General features: G+C 35.7%; 1 non-coding gene across 1 annotated transcript; it reads left to right on the plus strand.

The window, feature by feature from the left end:
- The first annotated feature begins 8971 nt into the window (after positions 1-8971).
- On the plus strand, positions 8972-9135 carry LOC123573282 (U1 spliceosomal RNA). The gene has a single exon (XR_006697998.1). It is a non-coding gene; the product is annotated as a U1 spliceosomal RNA (small nuclear RNA).
- The last annotated feature ends 4841 nt before the right edge of the window (positions 9136-13976 follow it).

Consider the following 13976-nt stretch of genomic DNA (forward strand, 5'->3'; position numbering starts at 1 on the left):
ATAAGCAGAATAGGCATAAAAAAATCTCCAACTGTCATGTGGAGTTGTCTCTTTCTCCTTCAATTATGTTACTTTTTCATATTATGTATCTTAAACCTGCTTTATTAGACCCATATACATGTATAATTATTGTGTCTTGTGTAAATTAATTCTTTTATTATTATAATATGTCTGTTTTTTACTTTTTGTCTTGTAGCATCTATTACATCTGATATTAATACAGCCAATCCAGCCCTCTTAGGCTTACAGTTTGCATAATAAATCTTTTCCTGTCATTTGCTTTTGACATATCTGTATTTTTATATTTAAAGTTCATCTCTTATGGAGAAACTGTGTTGAATCTTACTCATTTATCTCCTTTGAGAATTTCTTAATTCTAATTGGAGCATTTAGTTCATTTCCATTTAATTAAATTATTGATAGAGTTGAGTTTAGACCAACAACTTTACTACTATTTTCTGTTGGTCCCATCTGCTTTTTTTTTTTTAAATTCTCTGTTACTACTTTCTCAATTTTTTTTGTTTAATTAAATTTTTTGAGAATTACTTTTTAATGAATGTTGGCTTTTTAGTTATATCACTTTGTATTGTTTCAAGTGGTTGCTCTAGGGGTCACAGTTTACATCCTTGATTTTTCACAGCCTACTTACATTGAATATTGGACCACTTCGTGTAAAGCAGAATCTTTCTGAAAATAGAGATTCATTTACTTCTTCTGTTTTGGTTGTCATATGTACTTCATCTAAAAATGTTATCAATCCCACAATAATGTGGGGTTTAAAGCAAATATAGATTTTTCTTTAGTCATGTTTGTTTATGACAAATTAGGAGAAAGGGATAATCTTAATATTTAGCCACACGTATATCATTTGGGGCATTGCATTGTTTTCTAAAGACTGAGTGTCCACCTGGCATTAATTCCTTTTGCCTAAAGAACTTCCTTTGTGTTTCTAGCCAGGCACTCTGGCCCATTCCTGTAATCCCAACACTTTGGGAGGCTGAAGTGGGTGGATCATGAGGTCAAGAGATCCAAGACCATCCTAGCCAACATGGTGAAACCCTGTCTTTACTAAAAATACAAATGTTAGCTGGATGTGGTGGTGCACCCCTGTGGTCCCAGCTATTCGGGAGGCTGAGGCAGGAGAATCACTTGAACCCAGAAGGCAGAGGTTGCAATGAGTCAAGATTGCACCACTGCACTCCAGCCTGGCAATAGAGCAAGACTCTGACTCAAACAAACAAACAAACAAAAAACTTCCTTTGTGTCTCTTGTACTGTAGGTCTGCTAATAAAAATTATCTTAGTTTTCATTTATCTGAAAATATCTTTATTTTGCCTTCATTCTCAAAAATTTTTTTTTTTTTTTTTTTTGCATTTGGTTGACTTTTTTCCTCCTTTCATCATTTTAGAAATGTCATTCCACTGTCTCCTTGTGTCCATTGTTTCTGACAAGAAATTATTGTTATTTCATGTCATCCCACATTATGGAATATGTTAATCTGTGGTTAATCTGTGGTTGTTTTCAAGAGTTTCACTTTAACCATGGTTTCAGAAGTTTGATTCTAAAGTGCTTACATATGGTTTTCTTTGTATTTTTCCTACTTGGGCTTCACTGGGTTTGTTATAGTTACATCTGTAAATTTATGCCTTTCACCAAACTTGGGAAATTTTTTCCAATTATTTTCTCAAATATTTTTTCTCTGTCTCCTCTGTTTTTGAGACTACAACTACACATATGTTAGACCTTTCCACATTGTTTCCATAGATGACTGAGACACTTCACTTTTTTCTAATCTTTTCTCTTGTTTTTTTGTTTTTTTTGTTTTTTTTTTTTAGATTAGGTACTTTCTATTGCTCTAGCTTCAGATTTATTGACTTTCTCATTTTAAGTTATCTGCAAATTTTAAATACAGTTTTAAAAAAATTTTTTTGGATTTTCATTTGTTTCTCTTTTGTAGTTTTGATTCCTCTGCTAAAATTTTCTATCCTTTCATTCATTGTGAGCATGTTTTTCTCTAAATCCTTGGAATGGTTATAACAGTTGTTTTAAAATCCTGTGTGCTAATTCCAACCTCTGGGTCATCTCAGAGTCAGTCTTCACTTATTTGCCTTTTGTCTTGAGATCACATTTCTCTGTTTCTTCATAAATCTAGTAATTTTGGATCACATGAGTATTATGAATGATGTGTTGTAGGGACACTGGAATCTGTTATGTCCCTCTGAGGAATTTGTTTTCTTTGTGTTTGTTTTTAAGCAGGCAATTAATTTAACTTTAATTCAAACTCCAATCCTGCTTTTTGTGGAGTGGAGCAGCTGAAAACTCAATTCAGTTATTTTAGACTCATAAGGCCTATTTGGAGTTATCCCTGTGCATATGTAGTGCAGGGTGAGCCAAAGATTTTATCAAGGTTCACATATAGAATCCCCCTTGCCCTGCCCCACCCATGGCTTTTATCTTTTGTGGGTTTCCTTCTCACTCTCCAGCTGCCATGGCCTCCAAAATCTGTCCTGTCATTCTCCAAGCCAGTAAGACTGGATTTCTACTAGAATTTTACCCACCTAGAAAGCTGCAACTAGGGCCTGCCCTCCAGCAAAATGTTATATCAAAACAGGAAAACTACATGGCCATTTCCTTCTTTCAAGTATAAGTTTACTCCCGATTTCTTTCAGGTCTTCTAGAGTGCCTTTAGATTAATCTAATTCCATTTTATATTTTGTATGGAGCTTATATTTGTTACCTGAGAGTGGGTTGACCCGATAGCAATTACTTCTCCATTTCGTTCTGGAAACCTATTTGCATTAAGTTTTTATTCACCAAGAAATCAGTGTTTATTAGTTTTCATAGTACCTCTATGTAATAGTTCGCTGGTACTTGTGTTAAGTAGATTTTTCTCTGTTCTACCACTGTAAAATATTTATTCATTCATTCACTCATTCTCCATATATATTTTTAGGATCTGCTGTGTTCTAGGCATTGGATAAAAGTGAATAAGATATGGTATTTGCCCTCACTGAGCACAGCTACACTGTGCATTACAGTAGTTACTAGCCACGTGTAGCTATTTAAAAATTATTTTTACATTCAGTGAAAATAAATAAAATTAAGAAGTTAGTTCCTCTGTTGACAGACAGGTATTATGTTAATACCACTAGCCACATTTCAAATGCTTAATATGTAACCACATGTAGCTATTGACTACCATAGTAGACAGCACATATATAGAACATTTCTATCATCCCAAAAGTTCAGATGTACTGTGTTAGTGTAGGAGAAGAGAGAAATATGAAAATTTTTCACTAAAATATAGTATGATAACATATAAATAGAGTTAGATACAAGGTATGGCAGCTGAACAGATGTGATACTATTTAATTGATATTGCAAAGATCCAAAGGGGAGATAATATGTAAGCTGAATTTTTAATGATTAGAAAGATTTGATCAGTTATCTTAGGAAATATAAAGAACATTTCAATAAGCATTGAAGACTTAAATCAGATTATGAAACTATTTTTTAAAAGCCCTGACTCTCATATTTCTATTTTAGGCATCTGAATAAATGATAATATTCATTGTTTGGAGATCATAAATGGAGCACATTTATGAGAAAAGTGGTAAGTTTGAATGGGGCCATTTTGAATTTGGCATGCCTGTTGGACACTTAAGGAAGCTGGATGTATAGTTCTTGAGACTAGAGAAAGGTGGTTTGAGTTAGAAAAGCAGATTTGATGGCATAATATATTTTAGGTGGTTGTTAAATTTGTTAGCATGTTTGAGATGTCCTAGAGGATGTAGAGTGAGAAACAAAAGGACCTAGCATATCGTGATGATTTAATATATGTCAGACATTCTGTTAGGCACTTTACATGTATTTAGGAAGAAATGCAATTACAATTACAATTGTATTTTGGTATGAGAGACCTGGATTTGAATCCTTGCTCTACTACTTTACTGTGTGTGACCTTGAGCAATACACTTAGTTTCTCTAAACTCCAGTTTTCTCATCTTTCAGAAAAGGTAATAATAAGGCCTACCTCATTTGGTTGTGTGAGAATTAAATACAAAATTTGGAGTGTTTAGCATATGGTAAGTCCCTAATACATATAATTCACTCTTTTTAATTATTAATATTATTATTATTAATGACATATTATTTAGCCTTCATAACAACCTTATAAAGTACCTTTATTGTCTTCCTTTAACTGCAAGTATTATGACTTGACTAAGGTTTCTAGTTGGCAGCTAGATGATCCAGAGACAGAATCCAGGTTTAAATTAATTGAAATTTAAGATTTCTCTCCAGGGCTCTTTTTATAAAACTGCTCTGTGGTAGTTCCTTACAGACATTTGAAACAAGTATTTGATGAAATTATATTCATAAGAATATATATATTCTTCATTGTTGTTATTTAAAGAAAAACAGGACAACTCCAGACACGACTCCAAAACAACTATGTAATCATATTTCAGTACATGTAACCTCTCTCTTTGCCAGGATAGTTAGTGCCATAAAAGTAATACCTGTCAACAGATTTGATTACCCTCTGCTTTTAGACAACTGAAAATAATAATCTTAGATGTCAGAATGTCAACCAAGAACTACAAAAATGTTCTTCTCCATTAAGTTTTGGACAGATAACCTATACTTACTTTGAAATATCTTGCTAAGACTGAAGTCTTAATATATAAATATAGTGGAAATAATTTGTGCCACCCACCAATTTCAAAGGCTAGTTGATAAGTGATTAGAGCAGCTTTATGTCTCTGTAGAGAGTTATAGGAACCTAATGATTTATTAGCATTTCAACTGCTGCCTTCTTTTTCCTTTCATGCTCTGACAGTTCTTGTCATAACACCCTTAGCTGGTGATTTAGTGGAATCTCCCTTAGCTGATGATTTAGTAGTAAGCAGATCGTAGATTTAATATTACACAGCTCCCCTATTTAAAGCTGCAGGTATTTGTTCCAACGGAACTTTACTTATGTAGCAAACATTCATTGGTGCCTTGTATACCAGATACTGTCCAAAAGTGGAAACCCCAAACTGAAAAGGCATAGTCCCTTTCTTTAATTCTAGTGAACATAGTGGACTTCTTTACAGAGTAGATTTCTCTACAGAGAAATCATTGCAATCAGTTTTGTAATAAAGGGATGTTAAAGTTGTATGTGGAGCTTAGGCAAAGCAGTCTTCAAAGAAGAGGTTACATTTGAGTGTAATATTATAAGTATGTACATTTTTAAAGGCCATTAAATTGAACACTTACAATTTATGCACTTCAGTTATGTAAATTTTATCTTTAAAACTATAAAGAGATATTTAACTATAGTTAGCAGGTTTGCTTTTCACAAGGGTATGGGCTGGCAATTCAGAAACATTCTCTGTATTCTAGACTTAATAAAATGCATTTATTATAGTAATATTTTATAATTTTATATACATAATATATGTATAGTATGTATCTCATATCTATGATAATAAGAGAATGAGAGTCAGGTTTCCCACTGTTGAGAAGGGAAATTCATATGGACATGGGTAAAAGGCAATGTACTCTGTAATGTTTGATTGCAATTGGAAATATCCGTATAAACTTATGGTTTTTAGTAGTAAAACTTCAATCTTAATTTTTATTTTTTTAACTTTGGTTTTAGGTTTGGGGTATATGTGCAGATTTTCTATATAGGTAAATTGCATGTCAGGGGGGTTAGGTGTACAGATTATTTCACCACCCAGGTAATAAGCATAGTACCTGATAGGTAGTTTTTTGATCCTCACCCTTCTCCCTCCCTCCACCCTCAAGTAGGCCCCAATGTCTGTTGTTCCCTTCTTTGTATTTATATGTACTCAATGTTTAGCCCCCACGTAAAAGTGAGAATATGCAGTATTTGTTTTCTGACCTTGTGTTAGTTTATGTAGGATAATGGCCTCCAGCTCCATCCATATTGCTGTAAAGGACATGTTCTTCTTGTTTTTTTGTGTCTGTGTAGTATTCCATGGTGTATATGTATCATATTTTCTTTATCTAGTCTACTGTTGATGGGCATTTAGGTTGATTCCATGTCTTTGCTGTTGTGAATAGTGCTGCAGTGAACATACATGTGCATGTGTCTTTATGGTAGAATGATTTATATTCCTTTGGGTATATATCTAATAATGGGATTACTGAGTTGAATGGTAGTTCTGCTTTGAGTTATTTGAGAAATTGCCACACTGCTTTCCATAATGGCTGACTTAATTTACCTGCCCACCAGCAGTGTATAAACATTCCCTTTTCTCCACAACCTCACCAGCATCTGTTATTTTTTGACTTTTTATTAATAGCCATTCTGACCGGTGTGAGATGGCATCTCATCATGGTTTTGATTTGACTTTCTGTAATGATTAGTTTGTTGAACATTTTTTCATACGCTTGTTGACTACATGTGTATCTTCGGAGAAGTGTCTATTCATATCCTTTGCCCACTTTTTAATGGGATTTGTTTTTTGCTTGTTGATCCATTTAAGTTCCTTATAGATTCTGGATATTAGACCTTTGTTGTATGCATAGTTTACAAATACTTTCTCCCATTCTGTAGGTTGTCTGTTTGCTCTGTTGATAGTTTCTTTTGCTGTGCAGAAGCTCTTTCATTTAATTAGGTCCCATTTGTCCATTTTTTATTTTGTCACACTTGCTTTTGGTGTCTTTGTCATGAAATCTTTGCCAGGTTCTGTGTCCACCATGGTATTTCCTAGATTATCTTCCAGGTTTTTTATAGTTTGGGGTTTTACATTTAAGTCTTTAATCCATCTTGGGATTAAAGATGGATATAAATGGTGTAAGGAAAGAGTCCAGTTTCAATCTTCTAAATATGGCTAGCCAGTTATCCCAGCACCATTTGTTGAATAGGGATTTCTTTCCCCATTGTTTTTGTCAACTTTATCAAAGATCAGATGGTTGTAGGTCTGTAGCATTATTTCTGGGCTCTCAATTCTGTTCTATTCATCTGTGTGTCTGTTTTTGTACCAGCACCATGCTGTTTTGGTTACTGTGACCTGGTAGTATAGTTTGAAGTCAGGTAACTTGATACCTCCAGCTTCGTTCTTTTTGCTTAGGATTGCCATGGCTATTCGAGCTCTTTTTTGGTTCCATATGAATTTTAAAATAGTTGTTTCTAGTTCTGTGAAGAATATCATTGGTAATTTGATATAAATAGCATTGAATCTATAAATTACTTTGGACAGTATAGCCATTTTAATAATACTGATTCTTCCTATCCATGATAATGGAATGTTTTCCCATTTGTTTGTGTCATTTCTGATATCTTAGGGCAGTGTTTTCTAGTTCCAATTGTAGAAATCTTTCACCTCCCTGGCTAACTGTATTCCTAGGCATTTTATTTTACTTTTTGTGGCTATTGTGAATAGAACTGTGTTTTTGATCTGGCTCTCAGCTTGGATATTGTTGGTGTATAGGAAAACTGGAAAGAAAACATAACATCTACCATAACAAGAAAGCTCCAGATAAATGATACAATTATAACTCTTTTTCCATCACAGAACTAAGGTTGCAGCACAACCAAGAAGCCTGAAATTTAAAGAAAGGCCCTTATTGGGATGTAAGCACTGTCATACCTGAGTCAAAGCATGAGATGAAGAGATGTTAGCTGCCATACAAACAGGATAAAAAAGAAAAAAGTGGGTCAGATGAAATATTTGAAAAAATAAAAATAATGGAAAACATCAAAATACATATCCAAGAAATGCATGGGACCCCATGCAGCATATGTGAGGGAAAAAATCTAACTAGACAAATAAAATCCAAACTGCTGGAAACGAAAAGTCAAAAGAAAATCTTGAGGACAATCCAAATAAGAATTACAGTAGATATCGCATTAGAATTTGTGCAACCCAGAAGACAATAGAGTGACATCTTTAAAGCATTGAAAGAAAAAAAAAAAAAAACTAGCATCTCAGAATTCTATATTTTTTTATCCATTGCTAGAATCAGCAAGAATTCTATATCTTTTAAAATAAAATCAAATAAATATTGTTTAGAACAAACAAAAGATGAAAGAATTAACTATCAGCAGATCTGTGCGAGACAAAAAATTAAATGAGTACTTTAGCAGGAGGAATAAGATCCTAGAAACATAGTTGTACACAAAGAAATGAAGATTACAGAAATGCTGAAAAGGAAGGTAAATATCAAACACATTTTTAAGTTGATAATTATCCTGAAAGATAACTGAATGACTAAAGCAAAAGTAGTAGCCATGTAGTATATGTTGGTAGAATATTCACATCTAAAATATATCAAAATGATAGCACAAAGGATGGGAAGGTGGACTTGGAAGTATAGAGCTGTGAGTTTGAGATCCTTAAACTACATGTGAAACATAATAGTTTGAAGGTAGATTGTAAATAGTTAAAGGTATATATTAGCAGACCTACGGCAACCATTAAAAAGTTATAAAAGATGTTTGTTTTTTTGTTTGTTTTTGAGATGGAGTCTCGCTCTTTGGGCTGGAGTGCAGTGGCGCAATCTCAGCTCACTGCAACCTCCACCTCCCGGGTTCAAGTGATTCTCCTGCTTCAGCCTCCCGAGGAGCTGGGACTACAGGTGCCCTCTACCATGCCTGGCTAATTTTTGTATTTTTAGTAGAGACAGGGTTTCACCATGTTGGCCAGAATGGTCTCGATCTCACTTAGTGATCCACCCCGCCCCGACTTCCCAAAGTGCTGGGATTACAGGCATGAGCCACCGTGCCCGGCCCCCAAAATATATGTTTTTTAAAAGGCGATAGTGGGTGTAAAATGGAATCATAAAAATACTCCATCAATTCAGAACAGAGGGAAAAAAGGAACAAAAACTAAATAGAATACATATAAAACAAATAGCAAGATGGCAGATTTAAATCTAACTGATGTCAATAATTACATTAAATTTCCCATGAAAATGCAGAAAGTATCAGATTGATTTTTGAAAAGCAAGACCAATATTTATCTGGTGAATGAGATTCCGTGACCATGAACGTGGTTTACCCAGTGCAAGGCTTGTCCATTGCACGTTGAGTGTGCTGACCCCTGTGATTTCCCCACATGTGGAAAACCTGACTGTGGAATTTGTGCTGGTTGGGAACTGTGTAATTGCTTTTCCCTGAAAGAAAAAATAAAAAGAGCATGGTACTCTTGTATGCTGTCTACAAAACAAACCCGTTGTACATATAAAGGCAAAATATGTTAAAAGTGATAAAGAAGGACCTTAAATAATAATAAAGGAGTAAGTTTAAAACAAGATATAAGAAGAGATAAAAAGCATAAATGTGTATGCAATTAACAACAGAGCTTCAAAATACATGAAGCAAAAACTGCTGGAGCTAAAAGAAGTAGACAAATTAATCATTATAGTTTAAGACATCTATGCTCCTCTTTCAGTAATCAATAAGACAATAAAGGGAAAATCAGTTACGATATACAAGGCAAGAACAATATTATTAACTGGTTTGACCTAATCAACGTTTATAGAACATCCAACCCAGTAACAGTGGAATATACATTATTTTCAAGTGCACACGGAGCATTCACCAAAGAAAGACCATATTCCCGGCCATAAAACAAACCTCAATAAATTCAAATAGAATTACATGCAAAGTATCTTCTGTGATTTAAAGTAGGAATTAAACTAGAAATCTATAACAGAAAGATATCTGAAAAAATTCCCAAGGATTTGGAATTTAAGCTACACAATTTTCAATAACAATTGGGGCCGGGCGCAGTGGCTCACGCCTGTAATCCCAGCACTTTGGGAGGCTTATGGCGGGCCTGAGGTCAGGAGTTCAAGACCAGCCTGGCCAACATGGCGAAACCCCATCTCTACGAAAAATACAAAAATTAGCCGGCCATGGTGGTGCATGCCTATAATCCCAGCTACTGGGGAGGCTGAGGCAGGAGAATCATTTGAACCATTTGAACCCCAGAGGCAGAGATTGCAGTGAGCCAAGATCGTGCCATTGCACTCCAGCCTGGGCAACAAAGCGAGACCTCGTCAAAAAAAAAAAAAAAAAGGAATATATTTTAAATTTAATTAAAATGAAAAGCAACATATTAATATTTGTGAGATGTGGCTAAAGCAGTGCTTAGAAGGAAATCTACAGCATTAGACAACTCTATTGGGAAAAAAACCCTACCATTTCAATGACTTCAATGTCTACCTTAAATAAAACTCATAGTAAGTAAAAGGAAGGAAACAATAAACATAGGAAGAGAAATCAATAAAATAGAAAATGGAAAAACAATAGAGAAAATCAATGAAAACAAAGCTTTTTTTGTTTGTTTGTTTGAGAAGAACAACAGAAAAGATAAACTTTTAGCCAGACTGATTACAATAAAAAGAGGAGACACAAATTGCAAAAAAATATCAGAAATAAAAGAGGAACATCATTACTGACCCCAAAGACATTAAAAGCATGATCAGCAGGTATTACAAACAACTTTATGCAAATACATTCAATAACTTAGATGAAATAGACATATTTCCCTTCTAAGTATACCAACATATGCTGAAATAGACATATTTCTGAGAAGATTCAAATTATCAAGTTTTCTTCAAGAAGAAATAGATAATCTAGACCTATATCTAGTAAATAAATTGAATTTGTAATACAAATCATTTTATGAATAAAACTCCAGGTCCAAATGCATCACCTATAAATTCTACCCAATTAAGGAAGAAATAATACAAATTCTACACAAACTCTTCCAGAAAATAGAAGAGAAGGAAATATTTATTTGTCCTTTATCAAGCTAGCTTTATTCTAATAACAAATTAGACAAACATACTATAAGAAAAAAATAGGCCGGGCGCGGTGGCTCAAGCCTGTAATCCCAGCACTTTGGGAGGCCGAGACGGGCGGATCACGAGGTCAGGAGATTAAGATCATCCTGGCTAACACGGTGAAACCCCGTCTCTACTAAAAAATACAAAAAAAAAAAAATTAGCCGGGCGAGGTGGCAGGCGCCTGTAGTCCCGGCTACTCGGGAGGCTGAGGCAGGAGAATGGCGGGAACCCGGGAGGCGGAGCTTGCAGTGAGCTGAGATCCGGCCACTGCACTCCAGCCTGGGCGGCAGAGCGAGACTCCGTCTCAAAAAAAAAAAAAAAGAAAAAAAAAAGAAAAAAATAGATACTTACCCCTCATGAAGATAACTTCATAATTAAATTTTTTTTTTTTTTTTTTTTTTTTTTCTGAGATGGAGTCTCACTCTGTCTCCCAGGCTGGAGTGCAGTGGCACGATCTCGGCTCACTGCAACCTTTGCCTCCCAGGTTCAAGCGATTCTCCTGCCTCAGCCTCCTGAGTAGCTGGGATTACAGGGACACACCACCACACCCGACTAATTTTTGTATTTTTAGTAGAGATGAGGTTTTACCATGTTGGTCAGGCTGGTCTCAAACTCCTGACCTCAGGTGATCCACCCGCTTCAGACTCCCAAAGTGCTGGGATTACAGGCGTGAGCCAGCATGCCCGGCCATCAGTTCTAAAAAAATTCAACCTTTAGTATGTGAAACATAATATATGATGACTAAGGGTGGTTTATCCTAGGAATAGAAGGTTGTTTCAACTTTAGAAAAATCAATCCATGTAATTCAAGCAGACTAAAGAGAGAAAAATATATGATTATCTCAATAGCCGATAAAAAAAAGTATTTGGCAAAACTTAATATTCATGTGTGATTTTAAAAAGATAAAATGCTCAGCAGTCTAAGAATAGAAGGAAATTTCCACAATTAGATATAGTGTGTCTACAGCAAACCTAAAACTGTCATACTTAATAGTCAGATATTGAAAGCTTTCTTCCTAAAATTTTTAAACAGCAAGATCTCTCCCCTTACCACTCCTAACCAGTATTGTACTAGAGTTCTTAGCTAGTGAAATCAGGCAAGAAAAAGAAATAAAATGACATACAGATTGGGAAGAAAAAAATAAAACTGCTTCTACTTGCAAATGACATTGTCTATACCGAAAAATCCCATAGAATCTGTAGGAAATGTTATAAAAATTTTAATTTGGTTTAGCAAAATCTCAGGATAGAGGTCAGTATACTAAAATCAATTATATTTCTATATACTAGCAATAAGTAATTAGAAAATGAAATTTTAAAACCAGTATCATTTACAATAGCATCAAAAGCTGAAGTATTTAGCTATAAATCCAATAAAACGTGCAAAATCTCTATGTTGACAACACTGACATAAAAAATGAAAGAATATCTGCTGCTGTGAATTTGGTCACCTGGTTCCAGTTCCATGTCTTCCTCTTTACTTACTATGTGAATTTGAGCAGTTTCTTCAGTTACATTGTACTACTCTTGCTCATTTGTAAAATGAGACTGATAATAATAAACATAATGAGGTAGTGTTACAATATGTGTCTAATAGAGTACCTGGCATATCATGAATGCTCAATAAATGTTATCTCTCTTTATTTTTATTAAAATGACAGTGTGCATAAAGTCAGTATTTTACTGATTTTGCCCAATGTTGTTTCCACAAGGGTGGTTCTTTTAAAATAAATCATATATGTCATGCTTTTCCATATGTGGCAGTCATGAAAATGCACCATGTTGGTCTGCTGCTTCAGAAGCATAACTGACTTATGGCCCAACTGCTGTCCTTTGTGATCCCCCACCACCTTTATGCTAAAGCCGCGCTTCCTGCCAGCTCCCCGAGCCAATGACTCAGTGCAAATGCCTGAGTTTCCCTGGCAGAAGCTAGAGGAAAGCATAAAGAGGTGAGATGTGCTAGAATGGATATATTATGTGAAACCTGGACACTAACCAGAGAGTATGTTCCACGGGAAGGCCCATTCACCAAAACATCAGGCCTCACCTACATTCAGTGGTTGCTGTCACAGAGATAGGTAATTAATATTCATGAGGAGAGTAAGGCCTCAAAATGAGAGACCAAGTGGCCAAGCTTAACCACTAGAAACCCAGAGTCCACAATTACTGTAATGACCGGGAAGATCAGAGGCATCAAAGGGGGCTTGACCGTCAAGGAGTCAGAGGGATGGATACTACAGCATGGCATTCCCACAGCCAAAATAGATAAGGGCCAACAAGGCTGATGCTTAACATCTACAACCAGAAAAGGCAAGAAAGGAGGAGCAAGAGGCTGACAGCAATTGCCCCAGTAAAGTCATGATACTTTGCTCAATTCTAGGAACTGAGCCAATTTTCAGGTCCAAAATCCATTGACTAAAAAGACAGCCGGGCCCCTAAGAATGAGTACCCTGCAACACTGCAACAAGTTTATATCGAGATGACTTGTCCCCTCCTTCCCCAAAGGGACCCACGACCATTTGCTTGGGTGACTGTATGCCAGGGAAAGGGAAGGTCTAGACTATTGCACACAAGTTCTGAGTTGACCTTGACACCCGGACACCTTGTTGAAGTGGGGGCTTATAAGAGTCAAGTAATGAATGGAGTCCTAGCTGGGTCTGGCCTAGAGTGGGCCCACAAAACCTGTAGACTCACCCAGGGATCATTTCTCCATCTCCATGTATCACTGGAATGAATGTACTTGTCAGTTGGAGTAAACCCTACATTTGTTCCTTGGTCAGTGAGGAAATGCTATTGTAGTGGGAGAGGCCAAATGGAAACTCTGAAACTGTCTCCCAGGCAACATGGTAAATGCAAAATAGGGATTGGTCATCTCTATCATATCTCTTTTTAATTGCTAGTGTCCCCCAGCAGGAAGTGGATGGACTCTGAAAAATGACAACAGATGACTACAGTTTCAATCACATGGTGGTGGATTGCGGCTGGTGTGCCAGAGGTGGGATCACAGCTAGAACACATTAATCAGGCCGCAGGTCCGTGGCATGTGGTTGTCGATTTGGTGAATGTGCCTTTTCTATCCATATTAGAAAAAAAGATCAGGAACAATTCACATTCACGTGGGACAGACTCCAATATTCATTTATTGCTTTGCCTCAGGGCTATCTT

This window comes from Macaca fascicularis, chromosome 4, assembly GCF_037993035.2.
Source record: "Macaca fascicularis isolate 582-1 chromosome 4, T2T-MFA8v1.1".
Lineage (NCBI taxonomy): Eukaryota > Metazoa > Chordata > Mammalia > Primates > Cercopithecidae > Macaca > Macaca fascicularis.